Source organism: Pagrus pagrus, assembly GCF_965226575.1.
Source record: "Pagrus pagrus genome assembly, chromosome: 10".
NCBI classification, from domain to species: domain Eukaryota; kingdom Metazoa; phylum Chordata; class Actinopteri; order Spariformes; family Sparidae; genus Pagrus; species Pagrus pagrus.
In genome coordinates this window covers 9,943,694-9,962,127 of record NC_140194.1, presented here as the reverse complement: position 1 = coordinate 9,962,127, position 18,434 = coordinate 9,943,694, and the positions used below count along the sequence as shown (strand labels likewise).

Genomic DNA, 18,434 nt, shown 5'->3' with positions numbered 1-18,434 from the left:
ACATGGCATGTCAGCAAACAGGAGGATCCTGCTCTCTACGCATTCACAAGCAGACAGGACCGCCTCTTCATGGTGATCTCTGTCCTGATTGGATAAAGTGGGCAGGGATACTGGAAAATAAATTTTCCCTGTTTCTGCATGAGAGGGGGTGAGGAGAGACATGGGTTACTGGTGCCAGTAGCTCAGTCTGCAGGGACTTGGCTTGGGGACCGAAGGGTTGCCCCGGGATAAAGTGTCTTCTTCTTCTTCTTCTGACTAAAACACTCACACACAGCATTCATTACTTTTGCAATATAGAGCTACTTAATAATTATTTTGATAAAAATATAGCACTTGTTTTGAGCCATGTAAATGCACATAGTGGATGACTTTCTACAGCGTAGAATGGAGAGATATCGTCCATGCAACCACAGCTACTGGTTCTATGTATGTTCGAGTTATGTTCGAGTCCTACAAAAACACACAACTTTCTCATGAGGGATTTCTGTATTTTCATGTTTTTGGCGTTTCTCACTGGTTTGAAGTTGTAAAAAGGTGTTGCACACTTACTGAACCCATGTGATGACTGTTGTTTGTTGATGTTTGCTTAGTTTTTGAGCGTTACACCCTAAATTCATGTGATTACCGAGGATGATCCTTACCAGCTTCAACTTTGATTTTTGTCTTTCATTCATGAATATTTTATGTTACAAATACTTTAAATTCCCCTCTACACATGTGTTAAGGCATACATAAAAATTCTCTAATATGTGTCTGACACACGGTTGAAAAACATGATTACCACATTAAAGTCCTTAAAATGGCATCTATTCCTTCTCCCTCGTTGAAAAATCCAGAAGATATTCAAATATGTATGTTAGTTTGTGAATAGGCGAATGTTTTTTCATCTCACAAGTTTAGCTGCTGGACGAGGTTTCCACATCACACTTGTGTATGCTGAATATTGGACCAGGATGAACTTCCAGACTAGTCATGCTCGTAGGCCTGCCTCTTCAAATCAGAGCAGAGAAAATGTACACTTTCAGCAGATTCATGTGAAAACAAGTTTGATGATAGTACTTTAGACTTTCTATCTAAAGTACTACCCTCTGAATGTGGTTTATTAAGTAATGTGACTGGTATAAACTGAATTTGCTTTCATTGTTTCATCAAAAATCATAATTTTCTTTAATTATTTTTTACATCCAGCGAGGAATCTGGTGGATTTTGTCGCAACCGCCTTAATCCCCCACTTCCGTTGTCTGATGAAAAATAGCCAGGGGCTTTCCAGAGGTTCGTCCTTGTGCAGCTCAGCCCCAGATCCACCATCCAGCCCCTGAGCACCTGTTAAAGGCCGCTTCTCCACTGCATCTAATAAACAGCTCCAACTCTTGATCCTCTCGCATGGCGTAGAGGCCACTTTTCATCCCTAACATCTGTGATTTCCCCGAGCATTTCCAAAAATCCCCTTGGCAGTTCAGTGATCTCTCTCAGCTGTTAGCATACCCTCAGGCCAGGGCGGCCTCGCTATGCGCTCCAGCTGCAGGCTTTTGCTATGGTCGTGGGGCCCCACTGAAGGGCACTATTGTCCATTCATGGGGTTCACTGTGTGAGAGGTCAGATGAGGGAGAGCCCGCGCTGGGGCCTGGCAGGAAATGAAGGTGGTGTGGCAGTTTGGGCGATAGTGTGGGGCTGGAGCCTGGATAAATGAAAAAAAAAGCCCAAATAAGCACAGAATAAGTTGAGCCACTAGTTTATACTGCAAATGTGTATATAAAAAACTATAGAAATAAACTCGAACAAAAGCTTAAAATGTGTATCTGCTCTTCAGTTGGTGTATGAGCGAGAAGTTCAGATACATTGTGTGACTGAGGACTCGGAGCGCCTCGCAGATGTGCAGATAAATCTTCATTTCTCACCCAGTTAAGCAATTCAGTCAGCCTTAGAGGCAGCGCTGCTCCAAGCCAAAGGCACCTTTCAGGATCAAGAGAAACTGCAGAACAAATTGGAGAACAAACAGTCACACTGGGTCATTCACATCATCCTTTATCTGAAAAGCCAAGGACCTTGGGAGGTGGGCTGCCTGCACCCAACAATGAACAATAACACACATGTTGTGATACTGCACTAACACCTTTGCAAACGGCATTTCTCACATAAATCTTTTATAAGCCCTCCGTCCACAGGCAGCTAAAATGGTTTTACAGCGGAACAAAGTCGTCATCACAGACGAGTCAAAGGGCTTTGTGTCGAGACTGAAAATATTAGCCTCAGTGAGAGCGGAGGACAATTTCCAAATGTCTTTGGCTGCGCTGCAAAACGACGTCTCCAGTGGTTCCTGACAATTTTACCCCTGGAGCCCAATCAGATGTGCTACTGATCGGCACTACTGCAGAATAATACTTCACCGTGCTTCACATGTGAATTCATACAAGTGATGTGTGTGGAAATGTCTGTTTAAGTTTAATTTGACCATTTATGCATTATTTTTAGCCATACATTTTGATTTTTCTGTTTACTTGCCAACGACTTTTTAAGTAAAAAATGGTAACTCCACCAATTTTAGACATAAAAGTGTGTTTACAGGTCTTGGGGAGTACTACTGCATATGTGAAACAGTAGTATTAAGCCTTCTGTGGCTCCAGAGGAAGCTGTAATATGTTGAATTGAGTCCAGTGATGTCACTCAGTAGTAAATTATCAAAATCGAGATAGCAGAAGCACAGATACGTCTGTATAAAAGGAGCAAGCAGGCATGTCTGGAGCCACGCTAGAGACCGACACTGTTTATGCTGGTGTTGGTTCGGTGTTAAAACGTAGAGCCGGCTCAATGGTGAGTCTTTGTTGTGTTAATGTTTTGGGATTTCAGTGTAAAAAGGTCTTTAATCGCAACAATCAGTTCTAAGGTGTTAAATCTGACTGGGGTTGGTAAAAAATGTGTTTTTGTTTCACTCCGAGTTAAAAATATGTGGCTATAAAAATCACAATTTGTATTTTTTAAGCTCATCCACAATCTCTGTAGGTGATTGCAAAAGTACGCCTGTTTGTTTTTTTTCAGATGGATTAGCCAATGTTGTAATCTTCCTGAGAGTATTAACCTCTGCCACAACAACCACCGAGGCTTTTTCATGGTGTTTAAATAAGAAAACGCTTGTGGAGTTAATATAAAACAGCAGCAGCGGGAAAAATGGGACACCGCAGCAATGCTTCCATGATATTCAGCAGAAACACAGTAGATAACGCATTATGCAAAATTGTCTTGAACAAAGCCAGTGGAATAATATCAGATTATCTCAGTTTGCCTCACACTCTCACTAAATTCGCCCTCAGTGCAGTAAAAAAACCTCCAGCGCTGACGAGCTGAAGTGTAGAGATATGTTGGACTTTCATGAAGTAAGATGAATAAGAGGATTTTCACCTCAGAAGGGAGATGCCAGTATCTCCACGCATAATACAGCTAATTATTTCCGTACAAGCGGCTCCTTTTCAGCGGGTCTAACAAAAGCTGGAATTAAAAAAAAAGGAGAGGAATCCCTCAGTTAGAGGGAAAAACACTGAGGGGGCTTGAGGGAATTTTTCAAAGCCCTTACGAAGCTTAACGAGAGGCGAAAATGAGAAAAGGCACAATTGCTTTCAGACAATGCAACTCTGCGATGTCTGTTCTTGTGGTTGCAAACAAGGTCACATACTTCCAGCCACAGATAATGAGCAACCCACGTCTCCCCGCAAAGGAACGCAGACCACATACATGGAGGTACTGCTCCGACGTCCGCCGCCGCGCTGCTTTGTTTTCTGTTTCCTATCTGCTGAACAGCGAAGGGAGACGAGTAACAATTAGGATTCAGACAATAACAGACAAAAGTGATGATCCATGCTCGGAGGTGTGGAGGGGGGAGGGGGCGACACAGACACGGGGCGTTGAGGGATTATGAGTCCAAAGGGTGTCTGAACGGCAGACCGGCTGACCTTTCCCTACACTGCTCTGGCAACTGGTAATCAGGGGCAATTATAAAGGCCTCTTGGCCACAAATCACCTAATCCTGTTGTGGGAGTGGGAGCCAAATGTAATTATGGCACTGTGGTACGCTGACCCTGCGCCTAGCGAAACTAAGCCCAGAAGCCAACCAGAGCGGTCAAAACTGCCAACTTTAGCTCAGTCCAGTGGCGGACGACCAAAGTATTCTCATTTGGTCAGAAAGAGAGAGAGCCACCTGTTTCCTGCAGCCACTGCCTCTTTATCCCCTGACACCGAGCTGATCTGCATGATGTGAGTACTTGTGCATGTGACACCTTAAGTTGAGCCAAATCAAGATCAAGTGTTATTATTTTGTATTTAAACATAAAATGTAAAAAAAAAATCTGTCTTTATTGCCGTTTTCATGCTTTTTTTGCCACATGTTTCATGTCACACCAGCATTTACAGAGACGCTTTCAGAACAAAACCCAAATAACTTCAAAGCATTAACTTGGGTTCGCTTGCTGAGGTGAAGTAAGTCAGCGCAGAGCTTTTGTTGTTGAGTTCTACTTCGGTGAACATGAACATGCTTATTTGTACCGTTAACCAACTGCAAACTGTTCTGACAGTGCTGACCTTTAGCAGAATGGAAAATCTGGAGTCCTGTTTTCTCCTGCGCCATCCAACGTTGCTCCACAGAGAAAACATGTCCACAAAAACACCAAAACCAACCATTAATTCATCCCATTAACAAGTACTGTCTGTAACTAAAACCTACACCGATATGTTCGACTGTTGGTTTTGTTTTTTTCATGCGATTTCTTTGACATATTATCCAACACAGCTTGCGAGCTTGATGACTGACAGTCAGCGAGCCAACTAGCTTGTGGGGCTATAAAGTTGCTGTCCTACTAGCTTCTTTAACTCAATTTAAAGATCCAATGAAACAGCTAGTTGAGTGATATTTGCTTTGTCATGGTGCAGAGTTTCGACTCTGCATACTGGCAACTTCCGGTGGTACGAGACTTGAACAGAACAACACAGCCTCTAAAGAAGACAGTGGCCAGTTTGATGACAGGGAATACAATACCAAGGCGGTTTTAGTGGTTTGGCTTTAGCCGCTGGGCTAATGGCGCGACCCAGCAGCGACATTTAACAGCAGTTAGCGCTTACTGTAGTAACAAAGTGACTTGTATCTGTCTATTGGTACTGAAACTGGCCTCTGTTGTTGTTTTTGGAGGCTGCTGTTAGCACTTTAGCAACAAGACAGCTATTTGTCCACAGAGGATATCGAAGAGAATATCAGAAAATACTTTCTCCACAAAATAAGATCCAGTTTCACCCATGACAGTAAATAAAGTTATGTGTTTTTGTACAGTTATCAGTGAAACCGTTAAGAGAAAATTCATTGGACGATAAATTATTAAACACCTCTGAGTGCAGGATGAGTCATCGACATTTTTTTTGTCAGTTTCCAGAAAGTCTCTAAAACATCATTAAGAATACCTACAAAACGACATTTTCTGCCATTATTGGGCCTGATATCGTCATGTAGGTGAGATATAGAGCAAGACATAATGATTTTGACACCATGGGATCTTGTTCTCATTGCTCTCACACAAACAGAAGCCATTTACAGAAAGATACAAGAACAAACGTGACAAAACAAACTTGAATATTTAGGTCTACATAAAATAAAGGCGACATTACAACAAAACAGTTGTAACAAGCCGGACTGATCCTTTGAGCTGCAGTGAGGTAAGTAACTCTCCAGCCTGTGCAGCAGTTCCTCATCAATATGTGAGCCGGGCTGCAGAGAGTCAGTGTAGAAGTCAGATGGCCAACTCCATTACCGACCTCCCTCCAGTCCAACTTCAGCAGCAGATTGATCACTCAGCACAACGAGCTCTGACAATTAATAATGGCTGCAGTTTTTACTTCCTTGCCGACTTCCTCCTGCCGACTGCAAGCTCCCGTATACACACGGCTTCTGGAGTGACACCGACCTGCAACTAACCTGCAGGTATCAGAAGGTTTAGGTTTTGGGCTTTAGCATTCGTTTTCACAACAGCAAGTCGGTCGATAATTGGCGTTCCTGTGGCATTTGCATGTTCATTTTGAATTTAATCACAAAACAAACCTCATGAGCGGTGACTGAAAATTTTGTCGAAAAATAGGCATTACCGATATTCAGTTTCAATTAAAAGGCTGAGCTCGGATCAGCGTCACTTTAGAGGACTGCGGCATCTTGTCGGATTAGATTAGAACTAATTCCAACATCACACTTCACACCATTTATTTAACGCGCCTTCGACTTAACAACACCATTTATCTAACGCACCATTGATTTTACCTCACAGTGTAATCACGTGATGGATTTATTTGGCATTCCACCTGGAATGACCTGCAATCCTGAAGCCTCACTACAAATGAACGATGTTCCTGGTGTTTTCAATAGATTGTCGCTGGACATTTCCCCTGTGTAGCATTGAGGAGACTTTTCTTGATGTTTCATTATCTCGAAAAAATTATATTTGGCCAAAAACAATATAAAAATGATAAAATAATATTTAATTTACAAGAATTTGGACATCCATTTCTATTTCCTGGTGTTTCGCCGTCTTCTTTGACAGAATCAAACTGAGCTGACGTCCCGGAGCGACGCTAATATTTCAGGTCTGTCAGTTGAAATAATGTCGGGGTATTAAATGTCAGTCAAACTGTGATAATTTATACGTTGTATTCAACACCCCGCTCACAGAATAGATGCGCCCACCCCACAATTCATTTACCTGTTCTATGGCCTGCCTCCCAAATGAAATAGAAATGGCAATCAATCATAATGTAGCAGGGTGAAAGCCTCTGGGGACAGACAGGCCCAGTCTTTGAAAGGTGGAATAGATCAGGCGGTAAAGTACAGAGAGAAACCATCAGCCGGGCAACTGAGTTTTAGCTGTTAGTGGTGCAATCAGACAGATTTATTCAAGTAGATGTAAGCAAGGCAACTCTGACTACGTCTGCAATCGATTTCTTTAAGCCTCGAGGAGGATTTTAAATGAGTTTCTGTTCTCTCTGACTTTGATCACATCTTGTATTTAGCAGGGGGGGAATGAAAGGAAATGTTTGTAGCAAAACTGATAACTATGTTTGTATATACAAGACAATATTTTCAATAAATGTGGGAAAAATGGTTGAGAGTGGACACTGAAAACATGGTTGGATTGGGCCAAAAGGAGCCTTATAATGAGAGTTATGAGTTATTACAAGCCAACAAGGCTGCAAAAAGGCCGACTGCAGTTTGAATCACACCACACGATTTTTTTAAGGACATCAGGGGACATTTTTATCTGTTTTTGAGGTGATGGGGATATTTTTTAGCTTTTGTGGTGATCAAAACTAGCTGTTTTGTATCTCCATCCATGATTGTGGCGACCAAAACAGGTATTTTAAACCAAATGATGATTCTTTTTTTTTTGATTCTACTGTCTATGTTGCAGCTGAATACTACATTTTGTTCAGACTAGTTGCTAAGTTTGTATGTTGTTTGGTGCTGGGACAAAAAACATCTGCTGCTGCATCATGACACTGATTAGAGCGACGACAGTGAGCCAGAACAGTAAAGTTGTGAGTGGAAACCAAAGCAAAGATCTGAAAGACGTGAAGACAGTCCGAGGTGAGGCTGCGGAGATAATGCGTATAATTGCAGTTGATCATTCTCTGTGGGTTCATTCCAACTGTAAACCCACTATGACATCACCCGCTGGTTTGTGGACTACCACTCATAAGCCACAAGTTTGGCATTACACCATCGCCATCTTGTTTTTGGAGTTATAGGCAACCAGACAAGAGGGTGGAGATTTGGAGGATATCCTGACTGGATCTGACTGAAAACCTGAGGAAGTAGAGACTTGTCAATCACAAAGAATCCACGCCCTGAAGCATACCCTGCTTTATCGTCTGTTTTACTCTAAATGGGACCATAATTTACAAAGTGAACATCATGCTGTACTGAAGAAGACTTGAAACTAGAGATTGAGACCAAAAACTGTTTACTGAGGTAACAAATCAAGTAAGAAGAAAGTTTATTTTCTCATAAGCTTACATACAATCTTTTTTAAACCAGTGGAGGAGCCCCCTGCTGGTCAGTAGGAAGACTGCAGGTATGAGACACTTAAGCACTGGCTTCACTTTTCAAACCCGTCCATATTTTATACAGTCAGTGCGTCACCCCTGTATGAGCGACACCTTTCACAGTCAAGTTGTCATTTGATCGTTGTTTTTACAAAAACATTTAACGATCCCCATGTAATTGATTTATTAGTGACACCTCTGAGAGGTTTGTATTTAATTTCCCCCCATTTTAAGATTGTCAGTGTATTTTCTTTGCTGAGCACCGGGCGAGTTTATCAAAGTGCATTTAGACCTAAAATGAGACAACACAGCTCACAGTGTGACACAACAAAGAGTTAAACCTTTCTTTCAGATTGCAGCATCTCCTGTTTCCAGCCAAAGGTCTTTGAGGGGTAAAATAATGAGGGATGAAGATGCAACGGATGCATCTAGCGTTACAGAGAAGTGCTCCCCTGAGCGACCAGGGCAAGAGGAGAGGGACCAGCACATGTACAAGTACAGGCAAAGGGCAAAGTGCCCCTGAACTCAGACTGATGACTGCAGGAAAAACCTGATGAGGCATTTAAGTGTTCTCATTCATTAGAGGATTACAAAGACATCACAGAGTCCTAAAGTCAGACAGTTGAAACTGTTCTTTACGCCCAAAAAGGTTGAAACTTATTGACTTATTTAATTAGCTGCGTGATATACGTGGGGTTATTGATAAAGGATCAGCCGTTTGTTTGCAGCCCAGATTTATTACTCTGAGTGGAAAGTCATCTAGGTGACGCTGAACAACACGCTTATTAAGCAGCATATTCTCCACACGGTGTTTTTTTGCGTGCGACTTCCAACAATATAATCAGGTAGACTAATATCATTACACCTCGGGGAAATCAGAGGCTTTTTGTTCTCGCTGTCTCTGTAAGAGGATTTCGAATAAACTCCTCTGAAAGGGAACGTGGAGGTTATCAGATGACTGCGGTGATTCTCCTGCGAGAATTTCCAGTCAACTGAGTCCTAATGAGTTTTTCTGCAGAAACAATTAGATAGCAGCCATGCAAGACATAAGAAACTGGGCATCACGCCACATTGATTCAGTGCAACAACTTACATTTCGGATAAATGTCGTTCTTTTGTTTCACGCTGACGAATGATTGGACAGTTTATCGGACGTTACGTGGCGTTTCTGCAGCCGTGACGCATTAAGGTGTCCGAGAAATGGCTGTCGTCTATGAAATCATGGCTGAGATATTTCACAAATCTTGAAGAAGGTTGGCACCACGTGTGCTTTTTCAAAACAACCACTTGTTGTCCTCTTGTTTCCGTCTGTTCCTCCTCGGGTTTGTTTGTCTACCGCGCCCCTCTGACGTTCTTTTGAAGCCGATATCAGTCAGAAATTTAGATGATATCTTCCTCTCCCCTCGCTGTATACATCAGCCGTGCTAAGAGTCTAAGAGGCCCATAGGAATTTTTGCGCTGGCTCAGAAGCTTGTTTCTAAAAGAGACAAGCGTGTTCATCAGAGGAGCAGCATTTATGAGGGTTGCTCACAACCTGGCAGCGTCTTTTTTGCAATTACCGTCCCACTGTGGCGTTTCAGCTGGCAGTCAGCAGATATGCTTCTGGATATCATTCAAATTCAACAGGAAATTTACAGTTTGAGATGAAATATTGATGGTCTAGCCGCAGCTTGTATGAAGGTCAGGACTTTTCCTTTATTGCAGGAGTACAAAGGCAGCTATCTCAGTGAAGACTTTGTCACTCTGAGCCAAATCAATATTCTTTGACATTTGTAGTAAGGTGCAGGGCAGCAGGGGTGAGACTGGAGCAGAGCGTGTACAAAGGATGGGCTTTGGCGAGGGCTGACAGGCCCCGGTGTGACCATTAGCTCTGCGAGAGACCCTGCGGTGCTCGGAGAGCGGGAGGTTGGCGAGGCGCTACAGGCTTTTTATTTAGGAGACACGACAGGAGACCCAGATGAATAACTCAGCCGGGGGAGCAGAGGATAATGGTAGGTTTCAGTCTTCAATGGCGAATTCAACGGGCCTAAACAAAACAAGGCTTAGCGATGCATTTGAATCGAGGGCAAATAACCATATTTTCCGCGCCACACTCCCCTGGCTCAGATCTAACCAAGGAGATCCAGTGTTGACTGTCAAGTGAACGTGTTGTTTGCACTGTAATATCAGCGCCCGGGGTAATGAATTCATGCTTCATTGTGATCTGAAATTCATCAGTCACAGAAACAGTGTCTCTGAGTGACACATTCAATGAGCCCCATACAGTAAATGTCACACTGGTAAAAGAAAACAAAGCACATCAGATGAATAGAGCCACCAATCTGTAGATTCTATATAAAGTTTATTGTTTTAACTTTTGTGTTGAATAATTGGCTTTTTCTGCTTTTGTTTGTGCCACAATAGGGACTGAGCTCTTCTGCTTATCTTTCCTCCCGGCAGATTCACAGAGTATCGACAGGTTCGCATTTAAAATTCATTTAAAACAATGAGTCGGGCGGTGAGTGTTGACACAAAAGACGAAACTGCTGTTTGCCGCAATGAAATCTGCATAATTAGATGCTGTAAGATAATGAGACAAATAACAGTATTTTTAGGGAGGCGATAGTTACACAATTTAAAACGGTGAAGTGTGTTTGCTTCTTATTTGCATTCATGACAAAGGTCAGTTTCATCAAATTCACCGAGATGATGCAACGACACGTTATTTCTGAAAAATCTTTGTTCTCAGGGAGACTGATTGCGCCACAGAAAAAGGACCTTTTCTCTCTGTTCCCGCCGTGTCTAATTCAAGCGAGAGAACAGCAAAAGTGACTCATGGATCGGAATATTGATTTTACTAGAAACAGGGGCTTCATCGTTGTTATCATGCACGACGCGTCTCTGAGAGCCGGTCTGCTGTGAAGACTCTGCCGCCGCCTCCTCGGGGACCGTCCTCCAACAGGTACGATGAAATAATGAAGGATTTGAGCCGGCGGATCAATAATTGAACAGTTTTTTTCTCTCTCTCTCTTTTGTTCTGTCATCGTCTGCCTGCAAAATGCTGTATTAACATGTTGCAGTGACGCTGCTCTCAGTTTGTTCCTCCCACTTTAAGTCTGACCACAGGGCAGCCGCAGGGCAGCAACACACGGGGTGACTACATTGCCATCTAATGCAGTCCATACCCACCTCGCCTATAGGCCTGGTTTCACATTCTGCCACTTACATTTTTCTATTTGTTCACCAACAAATGAGAAGATTAAATCTAAACAGATATTTTGTATCACTTTGCACAAGTTATTTGTTTTCAAATGGATCCAGTTCTTTGTGTGCAAGACTGTTGAGGCGACAATATTTCACTCTCGCCAGTGAAACCCAGGAGATAATCAATATGACATGCCAAACAATAGAACACAATGATTTGAGTTTAATACCCTTGGCTCGAGAATCACTAATGTTCCTGTTGCAGAAAATCGATCTCCTCAGCATCGCGGCGGCTCTAACCGAGAACGCACAGAGCAGAAAGGAGTGAAAGTACATCAAACACGTGCAGAGTTAACTGTGTGCCGCACATGCAGTGTCACGTTAGCATGCAACCGCTACACACTCGTACACACTGGGTTATTTACTGCCTTTCTGGGAGTCGTGCTGTGAATAAGTGAAAACAATACGCCGAACAAAGAAATCTCTTATATGGTTGAATTTCTGGCATTTAAATCAGCGGGCCAGATCAACACTTTTTGGGTTATCGCCTCAAATTGTTGTTGTTGCTTTGAGTTGTGATTTTAACAGACACACACGCTTGTGGCGTAACTGTCGCTCCACCACTTTGCTCCTGACTGATTCTTCTCAACAACATTTGGATCAATATGCCGTGACATTTCGTACAGACGTTCGCGTTCCCCAGAGGATGAAACGCGATGACTTCGATGACCCCTGACTTTTCATCCAGCACCACCAGCAGCAGACGTTTCCCCTCATCTATTGAAATATCTCAACATCTAGTGGATAGATGAGCACATCCGTGGTTCCCAGATGATGAATTAAGAGGGCTTTCGTTTTTCTCCTGAAACTCTCTGTAGTGTCACTGTGTATGGAAGCTATAGGGGTCTTTGTGAGGTGGATAGGTGAGATGAAAGGGCAGCTGTAGCTCAGGAGGAAGTGTGGGTCCTGATGAGCAGGTCAGCACCTTGCAGCCTCTGCCATCAGTGTATGAATGTGTGTGTGAATGTGACAAGTGCTGTAAAGTGTTTTGAGCGGTCGGTAGACCGGAAAAAGCGCTATAGAAATGCAAGTCCATCTACCATATTTTTGGTTTTGAGTAAAATGTCTTGCCATCAACAGGTCCAAATGTCATTTTGTCCAATATTTAGAAATATCTGCAAAATATTGACATTCCCATCAGCCTCAGCTGTACTTTGTTGTTTGTATTGTGCTAATTAGCAGATATAAGCATGCTAATATGCAATATAGTGTAAAATCTGACAAAACCGATTACCTCAAAATGACCAAATAAAGTAAACTAATAATTTTTAAGTTAAAACTTTTCAGCTTGTAACTCGAGTAACCACCTACGAGAAAAGGTACATTGGAACGCCACTCGAAGTCAGAGTCCCTTCGTGTAAACTCGGGGCAAATCCATCTCCCACGACTTCACGAGGGAGCGGTTGTCAGACGTCACACAACAATGGCAGCACCCTAGGGATGTGGGTAGGATGTATTTGAAGAGGACAGCATTTGCAAAAGGCTCGTGAATGAAATGTTTAGACACGTTTCAAATTATGAAAGTGCCGTAAAATAAGATGTATAATGGCGTCTGTTACCTCATGTGTTGTTTTCCTCTTTATAATGCAGGGAGGCTGCACTGCTGAGGGTTCGATTCTGTGTGCACTTGCCAAAGAGGCACCATTTTGTAACATTCAGCCGTGTCTTTCGTTCACTTTTGGCACCTGGAATGCTTGGTGGATGCTTAAACTAGGAGATTTTGACTTCTTGGTGTCTGGAACGCAGCATATGATAAAGAACATGGTAAACTGTAAATAAAGACACATTATAAGTCTATAAACTATAATCATTACCTGCTTCACATCAGCATGTTAGCATGTAGACATTAGCATTAGCTCAAAACACTGCTATGCCTCAGTAAACCCTCCCAGAGCTGCTAGCATGACTTTAAACTTCCTGTTATGCTAAATCTGATTTGTTTGTTTTCTTGTTTCAAACTCAATTTGAAAAGCTAATGAGCAGCAAAGGCCGTTAAACGCCGTATACGCATTAGCCTATATCAACATTGTTTTTCTTAACTGCCTCTGGTAAACAAGCTAACAAACAAAGCTGAAAGCTGATTTTTTTGTTTGCATGCTGAATTTCTCCGTCATCTGACAGACTCGTTTACATAATAATGCCACAGAGACGGATACCGCACGCTGGCTGACGGTCAAAGGAAATGTTCGAGCTGCTGTGCGTCCTCTTCCATATTCTCTCAGATGAACACATACAGTATCATTGCAGAGTTGGGATAAACTTGTGAAATAATGTGGAGAGGTTTGTTCAGAGAGTTAAGTGCAGAGGCCAACGTGTAATTAATTAACCATGTCCCAGAGGCAGAAAATGACAGCCACATTTTCGGGGCTTCTATTACAGGGTGTTGAGTTGCAGGCCTCGGGGGAGGGGGCTGCCACATCCCAGGAATCTCTCCCCCCCTCAAATCAGATACATGATAAATATTCAATGACACATGGGCTTATGGGTAACAACGGGCTCCGTTTCCCTGAACTTGATGGAAGAGGGGATGACGGAGCAACGTAATACAGATCCTCAAACCAAAGCGCGAGTCTGCATCAACACCCCCTCGGGATTCACCCTCTGATCTCCAAAACCGTAGACGCCAGTGTCAGTAAATGATCCCCGCAGCACACTCCTCTCCTTACAGGTAAAAGCAAGCTGCAAACCAAAATTCACACAGCGAGAGAGAGTGAGAGAGGGAGAGGGGAGTGTGATGTTATGAAAGCAACACTTAAATATTGTTGTCTTCGTGCGTCCTCGTTGCGTTGTTTGTCTGCCTCTCCGAGTAAAGGGTTAACGCTCGCTGTGTTTGCCTTTGCAGTCGCTGAAGTCGCTCTCTGACAGCATGATCAATAGAGCAGATTACTTCACACTGTCAGCTATCACCTTTCTCTCAGTGCTGGGTAAATGAGCTCAACACAACGGCGACGGAGAGTGCAAGCCGATTGTGAGAGCGTTATGGGAAAATAAGCCGCAGTTTGAACCCTTTCTGGCATCACGAAACCAAAACATCCAACTAAATTAAACCTCAAATCAGCCTGTTTCAACACACCGCGGCGTAATCAGAGGTGTGACGCCGCGAAGCTGATTAACTGTAAATCACTGCACTCACATCAACATATTGGACAAAGAGATATGTTAATGAGGCAGAGGATGATGGGCAAACTGTGCTCTCAGCCTGTGACCTTAATTAAGTCATCAGACTCGGCTACTTGACCGGCGGTCAGGATGCTCAGTCACATCGTCCCCTCAGCGCTAAAAGGACACAAAAACAGCTTCTGCTATAGAAGATCACAAAGCTCTGCGTCTCTAGATTACAGTGTGTCCTAGAAATAATCTTTATATTCTTCCTGTTTATCTTTTAGTGGAACCTAAATTGCCGCTGAACAGTCACTGACGACATAGATCGTTAATTTGGTGCATTATGGGGGCATTTATAGTCAATTATAATGCTTTATGACTGTATTCATACACACACTGCTGTCTGTGAACGCACCATCACTCACATGCCACTTCGTCTCACTGATTCTGTCTTCAGTTCAGTCTTCAGTTCAGTAGTTTTTGGTTCTTCCTGTCACATTCAGTACAAAAATGAATCTAAAGCAGCCCCGTTTATCAGCTTTGCAGCCACCTGTTTCCAACATCATGATTGTTTACTCGTATTTAAACCAGGTTTAAATAAATTACAGAAAAAGTAAAGGCATCTTGTTTGTGCTTTTGGGGAACATTGACTTGTTCTTGTCTTTTAAACCACAACAAAATGCGTTTTCCTATCCCTAACCAAGTCTTATGAGAGGCTAAACTTAACCATGAAGATGTTAGTCACGGTGTAAAGTTCATTTGAGCGGATATTAGGAAAAACAAATTGACTACGCAGCCCAGTCGCCAGGATAAAATGTTCGCAGTTAACATTTCTACAACGTTTGTACGTGTCGTGGGCTACATACGCTACTGACACTGGAAAGTCCTCAGGATATAGCTATGATATCCAGCTGTGTTTGTGCTGTCCAAAACATGCTCTATCCTAACCCTAAACCTAGGCCTACGCCTAAACCTAGACAAAGCATAAGCACAGCGCTGTCACAAGATCAAATTGAATATTTAACCTAAAGAAACGTGAAGCTGCAACATAAAGAAATATGCATAAACAGTCCCCACATAAATTCTGCTGATTGGGTTGGAGTTAGTTACCAGTGGACATTTTGAAGGTCAGTATGATACAGAGACCCTGAAGCTCTGGAAAGTTAAATTTTCTTATCATAACAAAATATCACATTACAGGACTTTATGGGCTCTGCAGTCAGAACTTTTTGATTTTTATAAATTTAAATTCAAGGAGACGGGTTTGATTTGCAAATGTAATTTTGTATGAAAGAATAAAATGATGAATGCAGCAGTGTCCTGATAAGTAAATCGAAGCGGCGTCGGTGCCCTGTGTACCATGAAAAGAATATTCATATCAGTGCTGCTGCACAGCCGGCGTTTTTTCACTCAGTGTTGTTTTACCCCCTGATAGCAAAATTAGCATTTGCCGACGGCTGATGTGCATTGCACACAAACTCAATTTAGTCTTCTATCTTCCAGAGACTGACTGCTGAAACACAGCAGCAGAGATATGATGAAGGGAAACAGCATTGGTAATGAAATGACTCTGCATAGTCGTGAAAGTTAATTAGCGCAGTATGATTCGATTGGCTGTCTGCTGCTGCTGTGCAGCTCATGAAGCTCAGGCTCATCATGAGTAGACAACATTAGCTGTCGAGTCAAAAGGTTCAGACGTTAAAACTCGGTGGACACACTGTTGCTCGCACATTACAAGTCCTGGCGCTCGCACAACATGCCTTAATCCTATTAAAATAGATCGCCCACGTGCTGTATAACACCGAGTCAATAGAGATACATGTAATTTCATTGCCTCTGAAAAAGATAGATTGCCCTAAAGATACTTAAAGTGGTATTAATTTCACTTTATTGACGTGACCATGAGACTGATACTGTGTCTCTGGTGACACATTTGACAGAGGGAAACATGAATACTTCATAGGCTTTAGGTGCATGTACCCACACATCCACAACCTGTTTGTCCTGTTGGAAATGTTGTATGTCACCACAGCACCAGAGCAACGTAAAGAGATGTGATGTTGGAAAAGTTTGAGTCACACTGTGATTTGTTCATTTCTTTTTTCATCCTTTCAGAAAATGTTTTTGTGTCAGTGTGTCAGGAAGAACAACCAACGCACTACAACAATTACAATCAAATACAGACATTTAACGACAAAGTGCTTCACAACACCATCTCCAATAGAGAATATAACTGAACCAAAATGCAAGTGACACACCCCTCATATCAGATTTCTTTGACAAAGCTGTACTGGAAGGATCTCAGCAAAGGTTGTACCCTTTACCTCCGTCCTGGGGTTACAACTCGCATTCGCCAGCAACGCATCCTCATAGCTGAACGACTAAATACGTTGATTGTCAGCATCTCCCAAAGCAACATACATCAACTTTTGTAAAACAACAAGCTTTGCAGCATCACACGCACTGGGCCTTTGTACTAATGTCACAAAAGGGTTATTTCTGTAACTTCTGTTATAAATGTAACTACGCTACCAGACTTACATTACATTATGTACGTGTTGTAACTAAGATGACACGAACAGTCTCCTGAATATAAGTGCTGTGCTTGTTTTTTACCCAACCATCCATCCCCAGTCTCCTCCCTTTGAGGACTTCTCAGTCTTTACACTACTCCTCCTCACTTTCTTCTTTCTAGCTGTAATTTCACTATAGCTCGCCACCAAACAACAAACATAAATATGGGTCGTATTAAACTTCTTTCATTGTCGACCTATATGTTTTTTTTCTGATGAGGAAGGGCTCCTATCGAGAGGGTGTGATACATCACTGAGGACTGCCCGTCCTTTCCTTTGCCACTCAGCTTTCTCAAAGCAGTGTTGTTGTTAACTATAGACAGTGAAAAATACCACAGAATGAAGCAGAAAGTTAAAATACTCTCCACAAATCTCCATCTCAACGATAAATGAAGCGGCACTTGTCTGTCCGCTTCAAACCGTCGTAACTTCCGCATGACACACGATCGTCCTAATCCTTTCCTCCAGATGACACGGTGACAGTTTGTGGTTATTGTTTTTACATTTAAATAGAAGTCACATGTGACATGTTGACACCAACACTAAAACCTGCTCTCACCTGCAGTGGGATTGACACGTGTGCAGTCATCTCTGTGGCAACAGGTGACAGAAGATCAGTCAATCAATAACTGAAGTGTAGAAATTAACCAACAAGAAGCTGGGATTTGAATATTGAAACGGCAGCCAATCAAAGAGCAGAGGATTAAATAGAGAACCATCACTCATCTGCCCTCACATCATTATAGTGAGAAATAAACTCACTCACTTTCAGCAGAGCTTGTCAGCTTAGCTGTGACCTAATTAATACCAGAGAGCAGTGCCTTGGAGAGTAGTGTTGCAGCGCTTAGCCATGTTAATGAGTTTTGCCTCTTCAGCTGAACTGTTGTGGCTTCACCGCCGCCTTATATGTTTGATTTAATTTATAAAATGATTACCGCTTAAAGGAGTCAATATCTGCATCGGCAGCTCTGACTGCAGGGAGGAACTGCTTTACCCTAATAATGTTAATAACACTGTAGAAGAAGAAGAAGAAGAAGAATGTGAAACTGTTGCTGAAACGGAAACTACTGGTTCAAGATAATCACATGAGGTGTCAGTCATGCTGTAAGCTGTGTGGTGAATGTGACTCCTGTCAAGATGTTGAGCTGCGGCTGACAGCAGGTTGAACGAGGTGGTGAAAGACATCGCTGGGGAATAAACGGCTGCACCTTTGCTCTCTTTTCATTTAAAGCATTTTTGCATAATATGTGCACACAAAACATCTTACCTAAGTGGTTGCTGACAAATGGACTGTATTCAGTAATGTGAATTACGCTGTAATTGATACGGTAACTCTTACATAACCCTTAACTAAAGCTTTAAACAAAACTGTTGTCTACAGGGCAGCCGTTTAGTGGAATAATTCACCATTTTTATGCAGAAAATCTCTGAATTTAATTACTTTTAAGACAA

General features: G+C 42.4%; 1 long non-coding RNA gene across 1 annotated transcript in view; it reads right to left on the bottom strand.

Annotated features, from left to right (window-relative positions):
- Positions 1-318: 318 nt before the first annotated feature.
- LOC311263660 overlaps positions 319-18,434 on the bottom strand; it is a 55,473-nt gene continuing 37,357 nt past the window's right edge. Inside the window, exons 4-5 of the long non-coding RNA XR_014623378.1 lie at positions 1,899-1,972; positions 319-1,678 (exon numbers count right to left, since the gene is read on the bottom strand). This is a non-coding gene — a long non-coding RNA (uncharacterized lncRNA). The remainder of the gene's footprint in view (positions 1,679-1,898; positions 1,973-18,434) is intronic.